The sequence below is a fragment of the Panthera uncia genome (assembly GCF_023721935.1).
Source record: "Panthera uncia isolate 11264 chromosome A3 unlocalized genomic scaffold, Puncia_PCG_1.0 HiC_scaffold_11, whole genome shotgun sequence".
In the NCBI taxonomy this organism is placed as follows: domain Eukaryota; kingdom Metazoa; phylum Chordata; class Mammalia; order Carnivora; family Felidae; genus Panthera; species Panthera uncia.
In genome coordinates, this window is record NW_026057578.1 from 37,369,780 (window position 1) to 37,394,402 (window position 24,623).

At 38.7% G+C, this 24,623-nt stretch overlaps 1 long non-coding RNA gene across 2 annotated transcripts in view; it reads left to right on the forward strand.

Moving 5' to 3' along the window:
• The window catches only part of LOC125936821 (uncharacterized), a 315,020-nt gene extending 304,980 nt beyond the window's left edge, over nucleotides 1-10,040 (forward strand). For both annotated transcript variants that reach the window (XR_007462138.1, XR_007462140.1), the window contains one exon: nucleotides 9,579-10,040. This is a non-coding gene — a long non-coding RNA (uncharacterized LOC125936821). The remainder of the gene's footprint in view (nucleotides 1-9,578) is intronic.
• Nucleotides 10,041-24,623: the final 14,583 nt, after the last annotated feature.

Sequence of the window (24,623 nt, forward strand, 5' to 3'; positions counted from 1 at the left end):
TTTTTTTTTTTTTTTTTTTTTTTTTAGAAACAAAGTGAAGGAGATTTGTATCCCTTTAATTTTCTGGGCCGTGGCTCTTGACTTTCATCTTATTGCATATAACAGTTAAAATGTAATAAGTCTCATTGAAAAGCATTTTTTTCCCTAAAGATTTCTCTTGAGGAAGATACAGAGAAGGCTATTTCTACTTCTTTGTTTAGGGAATGAAAGATGTTTTCATTCATATACCTGACTCAAACTTTCCACTGAAAATACTATTTGGAAGACATATTCTTTATTTCAGTACCATCCTTCTTGATGAGGTATTCAGGGTGGTTGCAAATAGTTCTATAATAAAGAGAGGGATGTGAATTTATGTGTAGGAAGAGTGTTGAAAAAAAAGGGTACAAAGAAAAGAGAAATGTTCTTTTTTGCTATAAAAAGGACAGAAGGTGGGTGGTAGATGAGAAGCTTCCATTCTAAAATGTTAAAATAGTATATTTTCTGCTCTTTTAAAGCACTGAGTTCTTAACTTCTTCCAAAATGGGGCTATAATCCAGGCCAATCATAACTCATGAATCACAGATAATTTACTGCATCTCAGACTGTCCAGTTTTCCTTGCACACTTTAGCCAAAGGGAAGCAAAATTCCTAGGTCACATTGCTCCTGCCCATTTGGAGATGATGTAAAATTTAATGCTACGTCCTCAGACTTCCTGGGCGATTACTATCACCATCCTCTTTTTGAACAGAGTTTAGTGTAGAACAGCCCAAACCAGAGAATGTCTGAAGTGCCTACATTGATCAAAGTCATTATTAAGGATTTAGAGGAACCATTTGTTTTAGGAAAGCAAAGTATGAACATTCAGATTTCATACTTGAAATGACTGAAATACACAGAAATTATGGGGTTCATATGAGATCCCTCCTCTTATTAGAGATGATGTCATGGGCTATAAGTAAAAAGAGATATGGAAAGGTGGGTATCTACAGTGCTCCTTTCTCAACACATAATTATTGAAGTGACAATGTTTCTTTGTCCTTTTGGTACAGCATTGGAAAGAGTTATACAAAACCCTCTTTATATTTTTTTATTTTATATTATAAATTTTATTTATAATTATTTATATTATATTTTTTATATTATTTCTTGACAATAAATACTACTTAGCCATATGGAGCTTTTTCTTGAGCTAGTATTTTTTATTGTATACATACATCTTCACAGATATGTTTGTTTATTTACTGCTTCCTACCATTTTGAAGATACTAAGAGCAGAGAAATACTTTAATATATTTTTATACTCTAATATATTTTTACCCCTTATCTATAGTTAGTTCTAGTATGGGCAAGTATTTATTGATTGCTCAGTTTATTTTTTTATGTTTATTTATTTTTGAGAGAGAGAGAGTGAGAGAGAGAGAGAGCAGGTGGGTGAGGAGCAGAAAGAGAGGGAGACACAGAATCCGAAGCAGTCTCCAGACTGAGCAGTCAGCACAGAGCCTGATGTGGGGCTCAAACCCATGAACTGTGAGATCATGACTTGAGCTGAAGTTGGGCGCTTAACCAACTGAGCTACCCAGGTGCCCCTTGATTGCTCAGTTTATAAAGTTGAGATGAGCAGAGAGAAGGATCACTGGACTGTTTAAGGTTCAAGTTGTATGGCTATATCTTGTGATTGGTGGACTTCCACCTAAGGCAGTTCACAAAGTAGGTAAACTTCTAGCCCATAGAGTAACTGGCAGATCAAATTGGATAACATATATAGAAATGCTTCAGTAACTGCACTTCATTTTCTTCACCCTATGTGCATTATATCCACATTTGGTCTTCACTAATTTCTCAAAGATTGAGTTAAGTCAATTGAATTTGTTATTCTGTGGGTAGAAGGGGAAATGTAAAAAGTAAGGTATACCCTGAACTCTGGGAATGAGTAACATGGTACAGTGAATGAATGTAAGATACCACAAATGGAAGTAGGAGTTGATTTTGACTATACAACCTGCATCTTTAGCATAACAGTGTAGGTGTTGGAAAAAAAAAAAAAGAAGAAGAAGAAGGAGATGCCTGGGTGGCTCAGTTGGGTAAGTGTGTCCTACTTCAGCTCAGATCATGATCTCGTGGTTCACGAGTTCGAGCCCTGCATCGGGCTCTGTGGTGACAGTTCAGAGCCAGGAGACCACTTCAGATGCATGTCTCTCCCTCTCTCTCTGCTCCTCCCCCGTTCATGTTCTGTCTCTCTGTCTCTTTCTCAAAAATAAATAAAATACATTAAAAAGATAAAAGAAAACAACAACAAATCACACCTGTTGTTCTCTTTCACCTCATATGGAGTTATCCTCTGTGAGGTAGATACTGCTTGCTTGTAATGAGGAATATCTAGACAATCTGGACAAGAAGAGCACATATAGGCTTTTGAGGAATTCCTAGAGAGGCTGATCACCATGGTTCCCTTGGTTATTACCCAAGTTCCCTCACAAAGAAAGCAATGATGGTCACCTGATTTATGGAGTCCATTGGAAGAACAGAATCATAACTATTTTTAACACGTGTTGAATGACTATATTTTAGGATTGCTCTTCTTGTTTTGGGATGTCACCTCACATTTTAAAATGATGCTTTATTTTTTCATTGAGATATTCCTTCCTTCGTGCAGGTCCAGGCCTCATTCACACTGTGTGTAATATGCCAGAACAAACAGATAAATCATCCCAGCCAGAGCAATGTAATGCTAGGTTACTGTCATTTTGCCCTGAGTGCTGAAATCCTGCCACTTTCAGAGTCGTTACCCTATAATGTTATTTCAGTGAAGAAATAATAGCACTTTTCTCTATCTCTTAAAAATATCTTCTGGCATTTTCCAGGGCATTAATCATAAAATCTGTGTTTAATAAAAGGAGAAATGGGAAATAATAGGAAATGAATTAGATTTCAAGCAGCACTAACGGGAACTGTGAATGCACAGTATGTTGGGAGATAAAGGTTTTGGGTTTTTGACATGTTAAAATGAAGACTTTTAATAGTGAGATATTTTTCTACTTCTTTGGGATAGGAAATGTTGAATAAAGGTGAGTGAGATATATTCCATTTCTTTTTATATTTTAGTGCTTTTTCACATAGTTATTTCCTTTAAATTATGCATCTAAAAATAAAAATAGGATTGTGTCTTCAGTAGTTAAAATGAGACTCTGATGGCTTGAAAATAGTGAGCGGAAGGTCATTATTGATTTAATTAACTTTTACAGGGAGAAAATTATTCAATTATTACAGTTTTTCGTGGGCCGAATTTCTATATACTTGATGTAAAGGCAGATTACTAACAATAAGGATAAAATGAGATACTGAGTGCTCTAATTTTAAATACATACCATTGAGAAACTCTAGTGTATAAGAAGAGGGGACATTAGTTTTAGAAGAGAAAAGTTGATAATAATCTAAATCTCACTACGTAACTTGAAATCTAATAATCTAACAAGATGCCTTTTGAACTTCGTCCCCAGAAAAAAAAAAGAAATCTAGTAATCTAATTAGAAACATAATGAATTGAATGACATTTCCATGATGATACTGTACAGCAGTTGAAATGAATAAGCTAGATCAATGTAGAGCTGTGCAGATCAATCTTAAAAACACAACTTTAAGTGCACAAATAAAATTACAATGTGATAGCAGTGATGTAAATTTTACAAACACAACGTAATGTTGTGTATGGATATTCATATATATGTAGTAAATTCGAAAACATGGCTGAGAAAGACACACCAACTTGTTCCTTGGGACAGCCTCCAAAGGAAGAGTAGGGAGGGAGTATGGGGCTTCAATTATTTGGGTAACACTTTATTTCTTTACAAAAATAGAGGAAAATCTGCAGTGAATGTGGAAAAACCTCTCTTAGATGAGGATAGAGGGTACATGGTTGTGTGATTCTCTTCCTTTCACTGTGTGTTTGAATTATAATGTTTGAGGAAAAAGTCTTATCTGTGACCTGAGGGTCTTACAGCCTACTATGATGAGGATAGCAGGTTTTGTGGACATGAATGGCTTGTTCGGTATTAGATGTTCAGTAATATGTGTAAAGGCCCTCAAAGGGATGGTCATAACCTGAGGGAGCCAGGAAAGACTTTGCATTCCATGAATTCTGCATCTAGTTGCTAGAGCTGGAATGTCCCCTATGAAATGCAGCAGCTTTCAATCTGGGGACACGGGGGTGAGGCATCATTCTGCTCCTAAATGATTATACTGCATACATTTGAGTGAGAAGTCCGCTTTCATCATACACAAGAGCAAGGAATTTCAAGAAAAGCAATGTACATGGGGTGCCTGGGTGGCTCAACTGGTCAAGCGTCCAACTTCAGCTCAGGTCATGATCTCGCAGTTCACGAGTTTGAGCCCTGCTTCGAGCTCTGTGCTGACGATTCAGAGCCTGGAGCCTGCTTCGGATTCTGTGTCTCCCTCTCTCTCTGCCCCTTCCGCTTGTGCTCTGTCTCTGTGTCTCTCTCTCTCTCAAAAATAAATAAAAACATTGAAAAACATTAAAAAAAAGCCACCTACAAATACTATGGGGATGTCAATCTTGAACCAACATGGAGAAGGTGACAGAAGCAAGACGAAACACAATTGCTCTGTTAACCACGGTTTTCATTTCTTTTCTTTATGTGGATCAGCTTCACTGACCAGGTTTGATCTGTAACCTGGACATCTGCCAGTCATTTAAAGGGACTCCCTGTCTAAGGATCACAGGATGAAAATGGCCATTTCAAGTTGAAAGCTGTGCATACATGGATGGCTGTTGAGAAATGAAAAATTTCATAGAACCCCAGAATGTTAGTGTTAGGATTCAGAGTTCAGTTAAATCACTCTTCTTCCAGGTAAGGAAATCGAGTCTCTAGAGTGACTGTGTGACTTACCAGACATCCACAGAGGAAGAACAAAGCCTAGGAACCTGATGATTTCCTTAGGAGCTGAGTGACCTGCACACTACTGCAAGAAATTGTTCCATTACAAAACTTCAGAGATGATTGTTTGGGATTCTCTCTCTTTTATTCCAAGCTCAAAAAGTAAAAAAAAAAAAAAATCTGTTGAAAATCCCACAGGAACTGAAATTGCTGAAGACAACTAGCTCTTTAATTATGATGTGCAGTGAGCTGCTTTTACGTTTCGCTTATCTCTGAAGTTGGATTGCCCAGTACATCTGAATGCTCCCTGACAGGTCCCTGTGATTTATATCAGCTCACAAAATTAAAAAAATGCAGACTTGCAGCTCTAATTTGCCAGAATCCTTAAGATCTCTTTTATCATGCCCTGCTGCCTGGATGGAAAGCAGCATTCTCTTTAGTGACAATCTGCTCTAATCATTTTTTATTCAGGTGGCAGGCAGGGTTCAGGCAAAACATGAAAGAGAGTGATTGGAGCACAGTGTCTTCAGATGGCTTAAACCGCATCACTCAGGCAATTTTGATCCCTTTTTATTTAGCCACATTTAAACAGGTTTCTTTTACAGCTCAGGAGACCAGAACCACTGCACGGGATATAAATAAGGTGCATCGGAAAAGAGCATGGCATTTGGAGAATGGAGTTCCTTCCTTCTTGATGTGTGTGACCTTGTGTTTCTAAATCTCTCTGAGTCCTCATCTCCTCATGTATGAAAAAGGGAATAAAAACATGTACTCATCATTGGATTATTCTTAAGGGGAAATGAGCTTTGAGAATTACAAAAGTGCTTCATATATTTTAAAGTGTTACACAAATGTTTCTTATACCCATTTTCTGTGTGAGTTTTAAAAACTTGGCATCTTGTGTAGAAATCGGTTAAAAACCAGACATGCTAAAAATTTCCCCAGTAAATATCTAACTGCTCATGTCCTCTCTGAGTTATTAAAAAAAAATAAATTCAGAGTCTGGTTAGTATTCTTAGTAGCATTCTGTGTTGTGCTGTTCTGAAAGGTAAACATAGGGCAAATTGTGTAAAAAGCAATGGTCTTATTTACTACAGGTTTCTGGAGAGGAGAGAGAAATGGTTTCTTTGCTGCAAAACTACAGCAATTTATTTTACTTTACGAGAAAAAAAATCAATGAAAGAAGAAGACAGCTACTGGGACCACCAGAAAGAAATTCAAAATGGTAGTTGGTTTGGGAGTCTTTGCTGGTTTAGAGAAAGCCTCCATCTTTTAATGATATAACCCTCTCCTAGGGGTCTGGGATCCCAGGATGAGCTCCATGTGACAACATAAGTTCTTCCACTCAGCCAGTTGCCTTTTCTTCTTCTTTGGTTTGACTTACAAATATTAAGGTAGGATTTAATGAATGAGTTACTTGCAGTGGCACGGTCACCCACAATTGCCCACTCTGGTGAACTCCAAGCTGCCTGGTGTGACCTCCAAGAACGTTCAATGTATTTTCATTCCATTCAAATACTTGTGTGTGCTCCTCACCAAAGGTAAGATCCTTGTGATGGAAACCACAATCGAATATTGTCTCCTCATTTTTAGGGAAATAGTGCCTGAATCAGAGATAATTGTATAAACTACTACCGGATTAATATTGCTTTGCCAGTTGGGACCTATGGGGCAACGAATCATAAGTCCAACTTAACCTCCAAACACCTTACTGTTGCCATTTTTTCCTAATGCCTAAAATTTCCATGGGTTCATTGAGAAACTGTTTATAACTACAAACTTTATACTAGACAGAGTGCTAATGCTAATTATAGAAAGGTAATACTCATTCCTGTAGGATATGGTGTTTCTCTCTTAAAAGTCTTCTTAATGATATATGTACATTTTAATGGCTGAGGGCATTAGACACCACAAAAATGATACTTCATTTGGGTCCCAAGGATTGATTCGTTTGATATGGTCATATTCTTGCCCTCCCGTTCTTCATTGGAGTAAAGGAGGAAGAATGGAAGAGAGGATATTAATCACTGAATTACTGTCTAATGTGGACACCAGAGAGGGGGCATTGAGTAGCTGGAGAATACGATGAACATTCTGAGGCCACCAAAGTAGACTAAAGGGCCAGTTGCAGAGGTAAAGCTCAGGATTGCTTGTTTAGGATCCTGTCCTGAGCTGAACACAGTGGACTATAAATTGGAAGGGAATTCAAGCTGCATCAAAGCCCCAAGCCACACAGGCCCATGACCTGGGACATGCGAGGTGGCTGTACCCTTGTTTCTCAAAGTGCAAGCCCTGCACCAGTAGCATGATCATCATCTGAGAGCTTGTTAGAAATGCAGAATCTCAAACCCACCAGGCCTCCTGAATCACAACCTGTATTTCAAGAAGATTCTCATATGATTCTTAGGCTCTTTATGTTTTTAAAAAGGATGAGCTAGTGAATTTAATAACAGGGAACCAGCATAGAGAGTGTATTGTATTTCTTCTCAAGCTATCTGAAGGCTAGATTAAACTGGGCATTCTTTAATATCTCTTTTTAACAAGCTTTTTTAAAAAAATGTTTATTTATTTATTTTTGAGGGGGGAGGGTCAGAGACAGAGGGAGAAAGAATTCCAAGCAGGCTCCAGGCTGTCAGCACAGAGCGCATTGCAGGGCGCAATCCCACAAACTGCAAGATCATGACCTGAGCTGAAATCAAGAATTGGATGCTCAACTGACTGAGCCATCCACGTTCCCAAACAAGGTCAACAAAGGAAAAGAGCCTCTTTATCAAGTGTAGTGGATAAAGAAATAAAAAAGGATGGAGTCCAAATAGTTTTAATTTTATCACACCCCTGCTCTCCCAGCCATGTTTCTAAGACAGCATATTTTAGTGGTCTGGACATTGTCTACCCAGGATAAATAGGACCTGTGTTAGAGGTGACAGTTGCAATGCCTGCTAGATAATGACTTGGGTCTTCAGGACTTACTAACAAGCTATTTGGAGGAGGTTGGAGGAGCAGGTTTTGATCACAAGGCATCTTCTAATGGGATGGCAATGATATAGTAATCACAGCAGCCCCAGTTCACCCCCTCCATAACCCCCTCTCTCATTCCCCAGCATCTTGGCCTACCATCCACTGGTCTGCCTCCTCTAGTGTTTTCACATCAGACATAGGGTTTTGTCATTGAGTTAAGGAAACCCCATGTAGTATCTGTTAGTATTTAACTATTATTAAATGCCAATAAGAAAAACTACATATCTAATTATGATGATAAAAGTGATTTCTCTTACTTAGGGAGACACCATGTCAAAAACACAAGGAATTTGAAACATACTTATATTCAGGTCTTGTTTACCAGGAGTAGATCATCCACACCTTGGTTATTCAAAAGAGTGTATATTAAACCAAAACGTACTTAAAGGAATGTGTATTCCACTTTGTTCAAAAGTAGGAAAATTTACCTGTTGGGATGGGCCCTGGGTGTTGTATGGAAACCAATTTGACAATAAATTCATATTTAAAAAAAAAAAGAAAAAAAAGTTGGAAAATCTAAACAATATCCTATAGAAAATTTCCTTAAACATGGTCACATTTCCTAACACAAAGTCCACTCCTGTCAGATTGATGAGAAACTATTAACTACTGGCCTTCAGAATTCAAACAACAAGAAACAACAAGAAAAACCTATAAAGCTGTTGGATTTATATAAATAAATATGATACATATATTAGGTTGAACAACAGGTAAGTTTCATATGGCTCAAGCTACTGGAGATGGAATCAATATTCTTAAATCAGGATCCCCCTGTGAATTGCGAATTTTGAGCTCACTTATTAAACATTTATAAAGCACCTAATAGTGACAGGGATTGAACTAAAAGTTTATACTCGGACTTGAATAAGGTCTGGTCTCTGCAAATACATGCTTATCAATCATGATATTTCAAATTCAGTTGGCCCTCACTATATGAACCCCTGTTAATCTCACTACTTGCTATCCCAAGCTCAGAAATGGAAAACATTAGGATAGTCAGAGTATCTTACTCAGTAAAGGAAAACAGTGCTACCATTTACATCTGGATTCTACTGATATGTAACTGTTCTTCTATCTCCCTGACCCTAGATCCAGCTAAGATAGCTTTCAAGTTAAAATTCCAATTAAAATCTTGTGGTAGCTCCCTACTCAATAAATATTGATTGAGTTTTGTTCCAATACCCATAATTTTATGTAATTATGTTAAATGGGAAAATTCCTCTTTACAAAGTAGAAAATCCTTATGACATAGGGAGACATTCCTAATCAGTCCCAGGAAAATAACTATTTATTATCCACTACGTTTCCCAACACACGATTGAGAAAATAATTTTTTTCCCCTTCATCCCGAGGCTCATGAGAATATTCCCCTGAGAACAAGCATTGTGTCTTTTACTTTTCAGCATATGTCCATGGTAAATGGGCTGGTAAAGCGATGAGCACACTTTCCAGGATTAGAGTCAGAGAATAACATCTTTGGAACTGGAACATATAGAGTCCTCAACTTGCAGATAAAAAGCAAAGTTCTGAAATTTGATTTGCTAAGGGATATAGGTTAAATTAATGCAATAACTCAAATAATTCTAAGACTCACAATTCTCACTTTGGTGCCTTTCCAAAGATCATGACTGATACATTGGCAGACCAATGGTTGGAAAAATTCAAGACCCCTGTGTGTATTACAGGTCAGTGATGATGTAGACATACCAGTTCTCATGAAACACAACCAGTCATCTGAGGGACCTGAGACTTGAAGCCCCAGAGACAATAAATATACAAATGGACAATGACCAGACTATATATGACAACAGAACTCTGACCTACAACCTCTGCAGCAACTCATCGTGGAAGCCAAACCAGCCTGAAACAGTCCTGGTCTATGACTGCCAGCTTCCTTGATTTTGGTCCCTGCTTTCAACTCAGAACCAAAAAGAACAAGCCAAATATGCTCCCTAAATCAATCACAAAAGATGCCCTCTTCAGCTTAGGCTGACTCCAGCTTCCCCATACCAATAGCCTCCAGTCAGGGCACACATGAAGCCTTCCCTTTGTTTGTACCTCCCCTGCCTGCCTTAAGTCTCTGCCAAGAGGACGAGGGCTCACCCTCTTGCTATAGCAAGCTCTGAATAAATAGGCTGTATTCATTATTTTTGGATGGTCGTCTTTTATTTCTGCATTTGTCACTCCCTCCTCATCTTCAATCCAGGGCCTCCAACTCCTGATGGGAAAGTTATTCTCTCTTCTCAATGAAGAGAATAATGAAAGACTGGTCATTTCCTCTCTCAATACACAGGCTGATCCAAGCTTTTCATTGACTTGAATTTTTATTAGCTGCCCTTTTGAGGTAGTTTCCATCACTTCTTTCCAGATTGGAACCCATATCCATATCCACCATGTAGCTGCTCTAGTTGGTGGTACTCTCGGAAATGAGCAGTGTCAGTTTTCCTTTCATATTGTAACCTTGTAGAACCCACATGTACTCATAAAGCATGGTGTATATTGCCTGGTCATGTAGTAATTACTGTTATTAGTGTTATCATCATCATGTGAGCATATATAAAATAATTGAAGCAGTAAAAATTTAATTTTAATGCTTCTGCTGGGCTTTATTTATTTTGTTTTTAGTTTGTTTCTGGATGGATGGATGGATGGATGGATTCCATCTCTACCCCCAACTGAGTTTTGTCAAAATCAAGACTCTGAGATGAATAGTCATGTACACTTCCAACTGAGCCAGCCACGTACCCCACTTTAGCTTTATTTTAAAGCAATATTTTATCTATATGTTTCCATGGGTTGTGCCCAGCCTTGCAAATACGTATTTCCCTACTGAATGAGGCCAAGTAAAAGTGAATGCTTAGCAACAGGTAATGTTGATTAGCCTCTGGATTGCAATAAAATGTAAGTAGGATCCCAAAGTATTTACAACAGATAGAAATACTATGATTACAAATAAACTTTTCAACAGAAAACATTAGAATCTTAGCCCTGGAGTCATTTTATCTCTTTTAAGTACCTCAGGACTAAGTAAAATGAAGCTGAAGGCTATTCAGGATTATTTACCTCAGACTTGATAAATCTCTTAAGAATGAACTTGGACTTTGAACTACTCTATGTCAACCTTAACCACACCATATGATTTAAGTATTTGTTAAACGTGATAAAAGGGTCATCTCAGGAGTATCCTCAGCTCGGGGAAAGCACAGAGGCTGCTATTCAGTCTTTAAAATCAGACTAATTTGCCTATTTCATAACATTTATAGGAAGTCTGTTTCTCCCATTTGTGTTATCTATTCATTTGTTCATGTATCCAAATGTCCACTCTTTACTAAGCACCATGCTAAATGCTTAGAATATATTATTTAACATGACCTGATCCTTATCTTCAGTTGGGGGATTTAAGTACATAAAAAAAAAAAAAGAGCCAAAAGTGTAAATGTGTCTTCCCTCCTCTCTATTCCATCTCCCCAACTGAAGATTCTTGCTTACCAGTCATCTTCACATCTCTTAGTAAAGCAAAAGGGAAAATAAATCCGAATAATGTAGATATGCTACATTGATCATCATAATAAAGATCTGTGTTGTAGATGAAGAGAGAGAGAAGAAAAACCAGGTAGGCTAGGTCTGGGAAAGTTTTTGGGAGAGAGTTTTGGGGAAGGAAGAGAGAAACGAAGCAAAGAGACAGCTTTTATTATTCCTGTGTTGTTGTTGTTGTTGTTGTTTTTTCAGCATCTCTCAGGCATGAAACAGATATTGAAAATAAGAGATTTAGCTAAAGAAAATATTTTAAAAGTTCTTTACTTTAAATATACCCACTGGTACCCCTGGTATTTTTGAAAGAGAGTAACATTTTGAGTGGCCCTCAACAGTTTTCTTTAAGTAGTACTATACAGAAACTGGGCCATATGGAACCCCAGTTATGTTCTAGTCAAGTGAGTAAGTGAGCAATTATAATCCAGGGATATAAGTGCTCTGATAAGGGAGATAAAAGGTGCTATAGCATAAGATAGGGAAGGCATCTAGTGCATGAAGGAAGGATTCTCAGAGAAATAATATCTAGGCTGAGCTGTGAAAAATGAGATATCCAGAAAAACCCAGACATGGTAGGAGATCAGGCAGTAGAGTCAGAGAAGCAGTAGGATTGCAAAGAACTCACCATTATTCATAATGACTGGAATAGAGTGTGTATAGGAATAGAGGGAAACATAACCTTGGGAATGGCATTTTCTTATTCTCTGATGAGATCCGGAATGTAACCTGAGGTTTCCTTTCACAAGCTCCCTTTCTGCCCTTGTAACATACATCTCCTCAATGGGATTGCAGTTGAACTGTCTTGAGTGGTTAGTCATTGCCTAGTTTTTAATCTACAGGACCCAAGGCAATATAGTCCATGAAGTAAGCAAATAAATTAGTTGGTCTGTTATCACTTATTATATCTACTATGTACCAGACCCTCCACATATATAATTTTTAATCCTTATCATGACCCTAAAAAGTAAGGTTTTATTTGTCTTACTCAAGGGATGAAAATATCAAGGCTTGGAGTCCATTAATTTGTGTAAGATCACACATCAAAGTGGACACAGAAGCTGTACTGTTCTTCACTTTACTAGACTGCTCTTAACTGCTATAGACACTCATGGTCTTCATTTAGGGTCCAGTACAGGGTCCAGTACAAATGCTACCCTTTCTCATACACTCTGCATAGCAAACCTTCCTCTGTCTCGCCCAGCCCTTTGCCACTTAACTTGTTCAATCACATCTAGCATCACTTGACAAAAGTAAGGATATTAGGAGTTAGACTTTGCCACTCACACATTTTATGACCTTGGAAATATTATATTAATCTCCCTAAGACTCTGTCCCTCATCTGTAAAATAGGGATTGAGTGGGTACCTATTTCATGGGTTGTAATTAGAATTATATGAGCTTACTTAGGAGAAGAGGAGATTTACACCTGATGTCTAGTCAGCCAGCAATGTGTTTTCAATTCCCTTTGTGGACTTTGTCAACCTCAACCTTACTCTAAACTTTCTCAGACTCAGACTTTTGTCTTTTTTTAACAGGAACTTTGCCCCCATTATCATATCCACACAGTGTACCATTAGAGATGGCCCTGGATTCTTAAATTAACAAAATGCCAACTGGTTAACCCTATTTGCATGTGTATGTGACTCTACACCATCATCATATGACATTTTATTTATTTAAAAAATATTTTAAGTTTATATGTTTATTTTGAAGAAGAGGGAGAGAGTGCATTGCAAGCAAGGGAGGGGCAGAGAGAGAGAGAAAAAGAGATAATCCCAAGCAGGCTCCACACTGTCAGTGCAGAGCTCAGTGCAGGGCTAGATCCCATGAACTATGAGATCATGACCTGAGCTGAAACCACGAGTCAGGGCCTTAACCCACTGAGCCACCCAGCAGCTTAATAGTATGACATTTAAAAAAACATTCAAGGGGTGCCTGGGTGGCTCAGTCGGTTGTGGGGCCGACTTCGGCTCAGGTCATGGTCTTGCGGTCCGTGAGTTTGAGCCCCGCGTCGGGCTCTGTGCTGACAGCTCAGAGCCTGGAGCCTGTTTCAGATTCTGTGTCTCCCTCTCTCTGACCCTCTCCCATTCATGCTCTGTCTCTCTCTGTCTGAAAAAAATAAATAAATATTAAAAAAATTAAAAAAAAAAAACGTTCAAGATTTCCTTCTCTCTTCCTTTCTGAATGGAAACAAACTCCTTTGTTGTCTCAAGCCCCTTGTGGTGGAAATAATCCAAAGATTTACACCCTGTATAAAGTACCTTTATACTGACATTTAGAATTCATGTTACTTTATACAAGAAGTAGGTACAACTGTACTAGAGGCTCCAACCGGCCCTGAGTCTGCTTTATCTACTCTTTCACCTAGATAATTATCAAAGGGCCAGTAAAGGAAAGAAATGTACATAAAGGGAACATTGTGCCTTTAAGAAACCTCTCCCTGCCAGTGCCTTTCAGGTGATGTTTCTGATCTTAAGAATGCACTGTCTCAGAAAGATGTAAGAGGCAGAGGCAAATGTCACAATAAAGATTATGTGAATTGTCTCTTGGTACCCTGAGCACCAAGCTCAGACTCCAGACATTTCTTTCTCATGATGCTCCAGAGAAACTTCCAAGTCTACCAAAGCCATATTGCAAGATGAATTGAGGAATCTCTGTTTTCCTGCTGACTGAGCTCTTTCATTCCATGACAAGACCAAATGGAAGACAGCATTTGGGACTGAGAGTTGGTGCAGAATGACGGTATAACCGGCCAACATGACTCAGGAAAAGGGTGTCAAGTATTTTTGTCCTGGGCAAAGCCACCCATGGGAAACACATGCACACCTACACACACTGGGGGATGCCAATATTCAAGTCGAATTACAAGTTAAATTTGTGAAAGAAAATAAGAAAATCTGTATAAAGCTCGTGGTCATTTTCCCTGGAAGCAGACCCTGAGATGGGAACTCCAATGCATGTGATTTGTTGAGGGAGGGCTCTCAGGAGAAGAAGAGTCAGAGAAGCTGGTGAGGCAGAGGGAAGAGCTAAGCAAGCATATGGTCTTCTTTGGAGATTAACCTTGGCTTGATCACACAGAGAGTTCCAGATCATGAATTTAAACCTAAGAGTTGGCCCCACATTGAGGCAAGGGGCTGGACACTTTGGATCCTTGCAGATCACTCCAAGTGTTGTCATAGAACCTCCCTAGTGAGATGGCTCCTTTACTGCAGAGAGCAGTCTCCAAAGAAGTGTGCAGCCTGAAGCTCTTTAGCAGTAAACGCTCTGTAGCTGGGGGATAGATACATTGGCCAAGTAAAGGCCATCGGGATAGCATCTACTACACTTGGGGCAACTTTACTGTTTCAATATATGTGTATTTGTGGATGGAGAGGATCTCTGTCTATCTGTCTTATCTATCTATCTATCACCTTTCTATCTATCTACCTATCTATCTATCATCTATCTACCATCTGTCATCTATCTACTTACCTATCTGTCATCTATCTATCTATATCTATATCAATAGATCTATCATCTATTTACCTATCTACCTACCTACCTATCTGTCTTCTAATTTAGTCTAGCTACCTATGATCTATTTCAGGCTTTCCTTAAATGTTCTGTACTTACAGATTATTTCCATTTGTTTCTATCTACCTATAATTACCTAAGTGACATTTTAAAAAGCAAATTCAAATGTAAGGGCTTTTGGGTGGCTCAGTCAGTTAAACATCCGACTTCAGCTCAGGTCATGATCTCACAGTTTGTGAGTTCGAGGCCCGTGTCGGGCTCTGTGCCGACAGCTTGGAGCCTGGAGCCTACTTCAGATTCTGTCTCTTCCTCTCTCTGCCCCCTTTCACACTCTATCTCTCTCTCAAAAAAATAAACATTAAAAAAATGTAGGCTACTTCTATTGCACAACTGTACAATATGCTTTTGATCTTCTGTTATGATAAACCAAAAAACCAAAACCAAAAACACCCTTGAATATTGCACATAGACACTGTGACATTGTGATAGAATAGAATTGGATCTCAGCTGTGAGAAGAAAATTTATCCTTCTCTGGTCTATCAAAATTAATAGCTTACACAATTGATTTACAAGATTTTATGATCTAAAAAGGGCCATTTCTGTATGCAAGATGAAGCTATTAAACAATAAAATTTCAAAATCTGTATACAGAAATCAACAAATTTGATACCCTCTCTATAGCCTTGGGCCTGGAAGTGAGGACACTGTCTACCATTCTCTTCACTGCTCTTTCCAATCCATCCCCTTTCCCTGCTCCCTAAAACACCCAGGTGTGAATTTCACGTATGTCAGTTTTCTATTGCCGTGACAATGCTCCATAACAAGCTATCTCCACAACCAGAGGCTTAAAGCAATGAGCTTGCTTAGTTATCAGATCGTCAGATTGCTGGTTTAGGCTGATGTATTAGTTATTTATTTTTGAGCTAACAAATTATCCCCAAATGTAGCAGCTTAAAGTAATATGCATTTATCTTCCCATAGTTTCACTGAGTCAGGAATCTTGTGCTGCTTAGCTGGGTCCTCTTGCTCTGGGTCTGGCACGGGATGCAATAAACGTGTTGGCCGGGGTTGCATTTGTTTCAAGGCTTGACTGGGGCTTGATCAGCATCCAAGTTTACTCATTTGAGTGTTGGCAGGCCTCAGATTCTTGCTGGACACATCAGTTCCTTACCATGTGGGCTTCTCCATAGGGCTCCTCACAATACAACAGTTTGCTTCCCCCAGAGCAAGGGTTATAGGAGAGAAGCAAAAGAATGAGCAAGACAGAAATCAGCCTTTTGTAACCTAATCTTGGAAGTGACATTTCATCACATTGCTGTATTCTGTTTATTAGAAATAAGTCACTAGGTCCAGCCCACACTCAAAGGAAAGCTTTCACCAGGGCATAAATACCAGAATCATTGGAAGTCATACAAGATACAGCCACATTCAGCTGGAGTTTCCTCTAGTTTTGACTGGACTTATCCTATACCTGGGGATCAGCTGATGTTGGCTGATCTAGGATGGTTTGGGCTATATGACTTTGTTCTGAGACTTCTGTATTTTATCCTCTGGAAAATTAACTGGGCCATGTTCTATACCAGAGGCATAGGAAGACATGCAGAAACACCCAAAGACTCTTGAGATTCAGGGTCAGAACTGGTACAGCATCTCTCTCACTGCATTCTATTGGCCAAAGTAATTCATAAGACCAGCTCAGATTCAATGAGTGGGGGAATAGATTCCATAGCTGACAAGAGACACTGCAAGGCCACATTTGAAAGGCCATGAATATAGGGAGGTCTGGAAAATTGGGGCCATTAATAAAATCAAATTAGTAAGTTTGTTAGTAAGGTCCCTCACTTCATATACTCTCACTTCATATCCTTGAAGCAGTCATTCACCCACCTACAGGACACTCCCTTCATTTCTTGAAGTTTTTGTCACTCATTGTAACCCTATACAATGTTATTCCCATTGGAATTCTTGGGGATGTGATGTCCACATAAATCAGTGTTCCCAAGGGGGCACTGATATTATTTAGGGGAAGGAAATTCTTCACTAATATGAAACTATCTCTTGGGTTGCAGAGTATTTGACTTGTCTTAATCCTGCCCTTTAATTGCCAGTAATGCTTCCAGGTTTGAAAGTGCCCCATCAGAGAAGGAGGTCACAGATAAGCAAGTGGAGGAAGCTAGAATGATCCATATGATACTGAGTTGGAGTCAGAAACATCAGTATGAATTCATGCTTAGCTTAATATAGATACTATAGAAACTGTTACATATAGAAATATTTACAGATATGGGTATATGTATACATGTGTGTATATATATATGTCTATTTCTATATGTGTGTATGTATACACATGTGTATATATACATATGTGTATATATGCAGGTATATCTATGTATATGCATGCATATATTATTATGTCTGTATATGTACACATATGGGTATATATAAGTACATACATATGTGTATGTGTGTATATAGGTATAAACATAAGTGTATCTATACATATATATGTATAGATACATATATAGGCATATACATAAGCACATATACATATATGTGTGTGAGCATATATATGTATGTTTGTGAATGTGCATGTGTATATGCACATATATTTTCTTGCTTTGTCAACTGAGAGGCCCTAGAAGCAACAACAAGCACAATAATGAACAAAGCTAACACTCCAATCTTCATTTCTAATACCATTCTCCAATGAAAGAAGCCAGAGCTCCTTGGAGAAATGGCTACTATAGTCTGGAACAGGAAATCTACAAGATGAACCTGAAGCATATGGTAGGACTAGAAAGAAAGTGCTAAAAATAAAAAAACCTCCACAATGATGGGGGTATGTCAAAGGGGCACAGAAGTCAAATGAAAGAGCTCCTAAGGCTGGGACAATTTGAATAACACAATAAGCAAAGCAGTATTGGATTACAACACCAAGTATAAAATAAATATCCACAAGCTCATACTGATATAAATAAATAATTGAATAAATAAACAAATGAAGGAAAATATACAAATCTATTATGCAGAAGACTTCCAAATAATTCGTGTAGCTACTTTGCATTCCAGAAAACTCCTCATTCCTTAATTGTGGACTGCATGCAATGACTTCCTTCCCAAGACTGGAGTGTGGAAAGGGAAAGAAAAGAATCAAATTGCAGTGAAGAAACATGAACTACCTCAGTCAAGTGATCAAGGTCAACATCAAGTGTGGTCAGCCACGTTGATAGCATGTACACATGATACAATGTGAAGATTGCACTTTACCTCTGTAAAGTGGGTCTTTCTCTCTAAAACCCATAATCCCGGTCTAATCATGAGAAAAAATATCAGAAAAATCCCAATTGAGGTGTATTCTACAAAACAGCTGATGTAGGTATTCTCAAAACACAAAGTCAGCAAAAATTAGAAAAGCCTGAGAAATTGTCCCAGCCAAGAGGAGCCTAAGGAGATATGACAACTAAATGTAATATGGCATTTTGGATGAGATCCTGGAACAGAAAAAAAAAAAGGTCAGAAGTAAACACATGTCAATACAGTGTGGATCTAGTTAATAATTATCAATATTAGTTCATTAATTGTGACAAATATACTATACTAATTTAAAATGTTAATAATTGGAGAAATAGGGTGTAGGGTATATGGAAACTTGGTACTAACTTCCTATTTTTTTTGTAAATCTGAAACTATTCTAAAATAAAAATTTTATTTTTAAAAATTCCCTAACATATTTTCAACTCCCTCCTCCCAGGTGATAACACTCTTGTTTGAAAGACACTGACATAGATATCCTTCCAATGCCATCAATTCCTTGACCTCCTTTCCTCCAGTGATCTTGTCCTCCTCCCCAACTTAGCCATTCACACTGCTGGTCACACCCCAGACATTATCATCACCACTCAAGAAGATCTTCATGATCTCAGTTTCAAGCATGTCTCTCCTTTATCTGGTAATTTCTCCAACAGTTCTTCAACCCCTGGGTCAGGATCTACAGTCCTTTGCTCCTACCATCTTTTCACTGTTCCAAACCTCTTTATGGCCTTTGAACCCTTTTCCTGGCTTCAATTCTAAAGTTAATTATTAGAATTGCTCCCTTGGATATACCCTCAATCCCTTTGTTTCTCTCTTGCTTTGGCCTATTCTATTGGCAAAACTCCAGCCGTAATTAAATTAGATTCTCTACCTATTCATTTAGCTGAGCATAGTTGGCTTGTAGCATTGCCTGGCAATAATGCTGCACTTTCCTACTCAAGTTTACTCTCCTGCTTTCTTGAACAACTGTTTCACGCTTCCTTTTCTCTTCTCAAGCCTTCAGTACAGCTTTCTTTATTTTCACTTTCAGCTGATGATGTATCTTCTGTTTCAGTGAGAAAATAGAAGCATTCAGAAGAAAACTTGCACAAACTCCCACCATCACGTTTACCTACTCACCTGTATCTGTGCCCATAGCTCCTGTTTTCTCTGTTACCATGGAATTCCCAGGCTGGTTTTCATCCAAGGCTAAACCGTACCCTTATGTACTACATCCTGTCCTTTTATGCTTATAAGTGTGAGAAGATTATTTTCTCCCTCTCCTGCTTCACCAGCTTTTTTTCTATCTACTGGATCTTCCTTCTCAGTATACCCATATGTCATTATTTCTTCTGAGAAACAAGTCTTGATCCACTTCTCCTTCTACTGTCCCATTCCCTACCTTTTCTTTATAGTTAAACCCCTTTCAAAAGTGTCCAATACTCTCCCTCTCTAATTGCTCACTTCTCATTTTCTTTTAAACCCATTCTGATGAGGTTTCTTTTCTACCGCTCCATGAAGGTCAGACTGCTCTCGTCAATGTCACATTGCTAAACCCAAGGTGGATCCTTGGCAGTTGATCACTCACTCCTCCCTGAAACTCTTTCTTCATTTGGCTTTCAGGTCTTCACACATTTAAGGTTTTCCTTCTGACTCACTGGCAGTTCCTTCTCAGACTCGGTAGTTATTTGCTTGGATCTCCATGATGTCCTACTATTGGAGAATCACATGACTCAGGATTTCCACCTCTTCTCTATCCATCTACACTTGCTCTCTGTGTGACCTCATTCAGTCTCTTTGTTTTAAAAACATCCATATACTAATGATTCCAAATTTATTTCTGCATTCTGAACTTCCACCTTGAATTCCAAATTCATACATTCCAATATCTCCTTGACTGTTTATCTGGATGGCTAATAAATATCTCAAACCTAATATGTCCCCAGCTCTGCTCTTCCAGAGATGTTCCATCTCAGTAATGGAAATCCCATCCTTCCAGTTGCTCAGGCTAAATACTCAGTATCAATAGACCTTTCTATTTTGTTAACAGTCTGTGCCATTAACAAGTTCTGTTGCTTTTACCTCCTAAACACCCCAAATCCCACCATTTCTTACCATATTGTCTACTACGTGCCAGTGTAAGTCATCATCATTTCTTAGCTAAATGTTTCATAAATTGCTGACTGATTTCCAAGCATCTGATGGTGCCCCCTTCAGTCTATCCTCAACAGAGGTGAAAACTTGATCTTAAACAAGTCAGATCATGTTACATCTGTGCTCAAACCCTCTATTTCTCCAGAGTTCAAACCAATGTCATCACAATGGTATAGAAGTTTATAGAATGTCTTTAGTCAAAAAACATTTTTAAGGGTCCAACTCTGATACTTCTTAGGTCTGCTTACTGAAACCTTATTTGAGTGGTTGGTGCCTTTGTGAGAATGAAAATGCTCTAATCTCCTTTGGCAGATGCAGCCCTACAACAGAGCTTACACCTGGACAAGTCAAGGGCTGGCTGGATGACAGACTCCACTTGCTCCTTCAACCTGTGTCTTTGTGCAGTGCACATGCTACACAACTGCTCCAGCTCTACCCAGCATCTTGGTCCTCCCATTACTCCTATGTAGTAATCCCCTACCACTCTCCCCTGCATTTACTCAACCCAACCACATGGATCTCCTTGTTGCTCTTTGAACCTGACAGGCACACTCCCACCTTAGGACTTGTTTCCACCACTCCAACTTCTTTTTCTAGGTATTGTATATCAGGTTCATTCCCTCATCCCTCACCTGGTTCAGGTCTTTGCTCTAATGTCACCAGCGAGGTTTTCCCTGGCTCCCTATTTAAGATTGTATTCATTTCTGGGGTGCCTGAGTGGCTCAGCTCAGTTGGTAAAGTGTCTGACTTAAGCTCAGGTCATGATCTCATTGTTCATGGGTTCGAGCCCCACATTGGGCTCCACACTGACAGTGCAGAGCCTGCTTGGGATTCTCTCTCTCTCCCACTCTCTCTGCCCCTCCCCTGCTAATGCTCTTTTGCTCTCAAAATAAATAAATAAACTTAAAGAAAAAAAGATTTTACTCATTTCTTCCCCTACTCTTTATCCCTCATCCTATTTTATAAAAATGTTCTCTATAGCACTTATCACCTAATATATTACATATTCCACTTAAGATATTATTATGCATTTGACTGTACCTTTCACCTGAAGATATGGCAGATATATATATATATATATATATATATATATATATATATATATATATATCTGTATATATCTATCTATATAGATAGATAGATAGATTATATCTATCTATCTATCTATCTATCTACATATAAATTTTTCTTATTGTTATTAATTGCTGTTTTCCTGGGACCTAGAGTTCCACCAGCTACATAGTAAGTCATTCAAGTCATTCAAGTCCTATATCATATATGCAGAGGCTTTCTGGTATGAAGCATATACCACTCTCTCTCTGACCCACTCTCCTCCACTAAACACAATTTCTTTTTTTCCCTAGTATTTCAGTTGTGCCTGAATATATTTTCTTTTGCTCTCTCAAATGCATCCTTCCTATCTTCCACATACACTCGCTGACCTCACTCATACATTTCTCCTCTATTTCCTAAAGGGGATCCCTAGATCAAACACTCACATTGCATGATTAATTGGAGGAAAGCTTCTACTATATAAATATTATACCGGTAAATAATAAAAATGGAAACATTTAATTTTTTAGACCAGTACATGCATCTGTTTCTGAGCGTGAGATTTTGTGAAAATCTCCAAAGATAATGGAAAATATAAGCAAAACAGTATTTGAGGATAGTTTCAAAATGGCAAAGTAACCCAGTCAACAATGAGAACAACGGTTATTTCTGTTGATTTATAATTAAACATAAAGCAACCCTAATTGCATTACTATGCATCTAACTGAAATCCATCTGCTTCAAAGACACTTGGAAAGAAGGAAGTTCCTGACAGTTTGCAGTTCCCTCTTAGACTATAAAATGTTAAGGGGTGGGGGACTGTGAGCTTTCTCTTTCTTAATCTTTGGCGAACTATATGTGTGTGTGTGTGTGTGTGTGTGTGTGTATATATATATATATATATAGGTCAGGAGACTGTAATGGCATTCTCTTGGTAACACCTCTGGCCTTGCAAAGTTTGGCTTAACTTTCTTGATCTCTGCATGTATTTACAACAAAACAAACATGCTACGTTTGTAGAAATATGTCATCTGTTCGTCTTTGTTTGAGCTCAGCTGGGGAATAGGAAGAGAAATCAGGTTTTGAAGAAAAAACAACAGCACCATTTGGACAGCTGCAGGCATGAATTTCTGAAGAGGATAGCTGGGTCAGGTTATGTCTCAGACTCTGAGGTTCTTTGCCCTCAAATAGAAGCCTAGCAATAAAGGAGGAGGGCCCGTGAGACTGGGTAGCGTGGGGCTGGAGCCTAGTGTGTTGGTTGCTAAATTCATAGCATGTCTATGCCATATCAAAACCTACTACTTTTCCCAAGTTCAGATGGCAGGTTTTTAAAGCTATTTCTGGGTTTCAAAATGCCACCACTGTCAGGGTGCTTCAAGCGATACAGGGATGGAAAATATTCTCTCTACACCTACCCTGGGAAAGAGTGAATCTTTGCCTTGCACTGGTTACAAGCATGCACAATAGCAATAAGGTTCTTAAACCATCTGATTTCTATCCCCTAAACAAGAGCAGTCAACTCAGCATGGTCGACATTTTTGATTGATACCAATTTACTTAAATGCTACCTGCTTCTTTAAGGGCTTTTACCATATTCAAATAATATTTCTTGAGTCCAGCTAAGTAGCAAAATATGTTTGTTAACGTTTTAATTTTTTTATTTTAATATTTTTTATTTATTTTGGAGAGAGAGAGACAGACAGACAAAGCATGAGGGGGGGACGAGCAGAGAGAAAGGGAGACACAGAACCCGAAGCAGGCTCCAGGCTCTGAGCTGTTAGCACAGAGCCTGACACGGGACTTGAACCCACAAACCATGAAACCAAGATCTGAACCGAAGCTGGATGCCTAACCAACTGAGGCACCTAGGCACCCCTGTTTATTAACTTTTTAAAGAGACCTATGCCTTTTCAAATAAAATAGGGTGTAACTTAAATACATAGGGTGTCATTATTCTATCTGGACTATCCAATCCCCACATTAACCACCACTCTTAACAATATGCTGAATCTCTGTATCTTTTTTTAATTCATAAACATCAGTTAATCCACCAGCTGTGCTTCTTATTACCAAATTCAGAAACTAGAACGAAGAACATAAACAGAAACCCAACCATTCAGCCCATATTCCTGGCCTGGCCTGTGAAGGTGAGGAATTTGGCCACTTTCTTCAAGGCCCTCCTGGTTTTGCTCAGGTGATGGGGTTTAGCAGGCCCATCCAGTTCCCTTTACTATGAGTCAGCAAAGCAGGTTAATGTCATAGTCAATGGGAAGTGGAGATGGTATTTTTCAAAAAAGTTTTCCTTGAGTGAGTTTGGAAGGTGCTGCATACAGTGTGTCCTTGGGGACTTCATACTGATACACAGCATGTTATAGTTTTGGAGAAGTTCTACCATGCCTGTTTAATTTGGTTTAACACTGAAGTTCTCATACTTTCCTAACCAAGGAATTCCTTCCATAGAGGATTTCCCACTGTGTGGTAGCTGGAGACAGATCACATAAGGGTATATAAGATTCAGGCTTTTACCCACAATAAGATGAGAAACAATTGGAGGGCTCTGAACAGAAGAAGGAAATGATGTTTGTGATTGATAAGGCTCATGTGAATGCTGTGTGATGTGATTTAAAGGGGCCTGGGGAGACGAAAGTAGGTGGATGGGTTAGAAGGCTATCACAATAATACAGATGAGCAAACAAGGTTAATTTGAACCTGATGGTAAAGGTGTAGATAACAAAAGGGCATCACTTTCCAGGTGAATGAGGAAGACAGAGCTTTCAATATTTGCTGACAGAAGGGGTGTGGGGTGTGGGAGAAACCTCAAGGATGACACCAAGGTCATTGCCCTGAGCAAATGGGAAATGGTGGGAAGAGCAGATTTGGGCATTTTGGGGTAAATCATGAGTGTAGGTCTGGAGACATTAATTTTAAGATGACAATCAGATGTTCAACAATAGCCAGGACATTCTCCGGGATACCTCTGTAAACTTGACTTGGTTCAGTGTAGTAGTTCTCAACCTTGGCTGCACATTGGAACTGCCTAGGGAGGTTTAAAAGTTCTGATGTCCAAGATTCCCAAACCAGTTATATAAAAATCTCCAGGGTGGACCAAGGCACTGGCAGTTTCAAAATCCTTCAGTTAATTCCAATGCATAGCAAGGGTTGGGAAACAGGTTCATTAGCGCCAGTG